The following is a 2,500-nucleotide window of genomic DNA, read 5'->3' as shown; positions in this document are numbered from 1 at the left end:
GAGAATCGATGAGAGAAAGGAAAATAATGAATAACAATGGATGTGTAAAAGGGAAAGAGGCATTGAGTGGAAGCGAAAACGTGTTGATTATGAAAAGGAAGAAGGAAATGAATGATAGTGAATGAAAAAGGGGGAAAAAAAGGGGAGAATCCACGTGAATAAATTGGGCAGAAGGAAGGAGTAGGTGGAAAATGGAAGAAGAGGAAGTAGTAGGAAAAAGAAGAGATAAAAACAAAAAAAAAAGCACAGTAGCGATTTGTTACGAAAGAGGAAATACGAAAGAGGAAATAAAGTAGAGGAAAAACTATATAAATTAGATCACAATTCAGATTTAATTTCCTGCACGAGTTTGTTTTGTACTTTGTGTTGTGGTGGTGGTGGTGGTGGTGGTGGTACAGGAGTTAATGGCTGTGGTTGTGTTGCTGTTGTGTTGGGGCTGTGGTGGTGGTGGTGGTGGTACAGGTGTTAATGGCTGTGGTTGTGTTGCTGTTGTGTTGGGGCTGTGGTGGTGGTGGTGGTGGTACAGGTGTTAACGGCTGTGGTTGTGTTGCTGTTGTGTTGGGGCTGTGGTGGTGGTGAACCAGATGGTGTGGAGCTGGGGTTGTTGTTGTTGCTGTTGTTGCTGTTATCGATTTTTATATTGTTTTACAGTGAGAGAGAGAGAGAGAGAGAGAGAGAGAGAGAGAGAGAGAGAGAGAGAGAGAGAGAGAGAGAGAGAGAGAGAATGTTAAAGGAAACCTGGTGTGTCGTGGCGTTGACCACACTGAAAGGCAGGCATCTACTCGTAACTAGGAGTAGCCGGAGATTATAGGAAGACGTGCCACGTAACAAGGAACATAATATACCATTTTGTCTCAATCCTTATTTATATTTCCAGTTCACATTACCCACATCAGTGCACTACACATTCTCGATCCAATGGGCATATTTGTTGCTCCAGTCTGGCACTACAGTCAGACTTGTAATTAGAACCAGTGGAGTTGGCACCGCACTTTCCACACGATCAGCTACACTGCCCTCACGTTGACACCACTTGGCCCGACTCGTCCACCTGGCAACCTAACGCCGTTGGCTGCTAACTCCTGCAACCATACACCAACATAACTATTCTTACACAACCCTCACTATGCATCGCCCGATAATGGACAGTTGTTACCTAGCCCAACAATCACAATTCACTTTGTTCTCCCCGATAAGGAACATTATTTATAGAACCCGTTAAACACACAATGAATACTTAACACTTAAGTGTAGTTATCAATGCCTCTGAATAACACCTTATCCAATTGTGTGCAATAGAAAACACAGTGAAAACAATTACCAGGAAAGAAAAGAGTAAGTGTACTCACCTCAAGAGTGCAGGTGTGTAGACTCTGGGAGACGGGAGGAAGCAAGGCGTGAGGCGGGAGGTGCCTGTGGGGAGAGACACACTGTGCTTCATGCTCTTACATTTATACTCCACAAGCACAAGTCTGTACCTATGTACATCTATCTATTTGTATCTATCTGTATAAACACACACACAGAGAGAGAGAGAGAGAGAGAGAGAGAGAGAGAGAGAGAGAGAGAGAGAGAGAGAGAGAGAGAGAGAGAGAGAGAGAGAGAGAGAGAGAGAGAGTCATCCAAAAATGTACTCCTTGTTTGACTCGCTATAATTAACGGAATTTTTTTTTTTTTCAGAAGCAGTTGGCCAAAATAATAATGTCAGAAGTAAGACAAAGCTTTGAAGAAAGAACATCTGTCATAAAGTGTTACTGGAGGCACGAAAATGTCAAAGAAGTGCAAAGACAATTCAGAAGACACTTTGACAGGGATCCACCCAGGTGACGCACCATTGCTCGCATCACAGCTAAGTTTACACCAGATGGAACTATTCACGACCTCCATAAGCAAGCATGTGTAGTAGTAGTAGTAGTAATTGTAGTAGTAGTAGTAGTAGTAGTAGTAGTGGTTGTAGTGGTATTAGTGGTGGTAGTAATACTAGTGGTAGCAGTAATAGAAGTAAGGAGAGTAGAAGCCTTTGTGAGAGGAAAAAAGTAGTAGTAGCAGTAATAGTAGTAGTAGTGGTAGAGGTAATATTTGCGATTTGTTACTACTACTACTACTACTACTACTACTATTACTACTACTACTGCTACTACTACAACTACTACTACTACCTCTACAACTATTACTACTACTGCTGCTAATAATACTATGTGAATATTAATAGTAATGCCTTAAAAATTGTTGCAAAAACAGCTGCAGTAGTAGTATTTATATTAGTAATAGCAGTAGTAATAATAGTGGTAATAATAGTAGTAGTAGTAGTTTTTGTTGTTATATTGTTACTATAATTGTTATCAATATCACACACACACAGTAGTAGTAGTAGTAGTAGTAATAGTAGTTATAGTAGTAGTAAGAGTAGAAGCAATAGTAGTTTTAGTAATTTAGTATAATTTAATTATTTGATTAATTTTATTTATTTATTTATCTATTTTATTTTATTTATCTATTT

The 2,500-nt window shown here is 39.7% G+C and overlaps 1 long non-coding RNA gene across 1 annotated transcript in view; it reads right to left on the bottom strand.

Moving 5' to 3' along the window:
- Window positions 1–655: 655 nt before the first annotated feature.
- The window catches only part of LOC135095218 (uncharacterized), a 10,577-nt gene continuing 8,732 nt past the window's right edge, over window positions 656–2,500 (bottom strand). Inside the window, exons 2-3 of the long non-coding RNA XR_010264145.1 lie at window positions 1,350–1,413; window positions 656–1,082 (exon numbers count right to left, since the gene is read on the bottom strand). This is a non-coding gene — a long non-coding RNA (uncharacterized LOC135095218). The remainder of the gene's footprint in view (window positions 1,083–1,349; window positions 1,414–2,500) is intronic.

This window comes from Scylla paramamosain, chromosome 48, assembly GCF_035594125.1.
Source record: "Scylla paramamosain isolate STU-SP2022 chromosome 48, ASM3559412v1, whole genome shotgun sequence".
In the NCBI taxonomy this organism is placed as follows: Eukaryota; Metazoa; Arthropoda; class Malacostraca; order Decapoda; family Portunidae; genus Scylla; species Scylla paramamosain.
The sequence above is the reverse complement of the archived record's forward strand: the minus strand, read 5'-3'. Positions and strand labels throughout refer to the sequence as shown.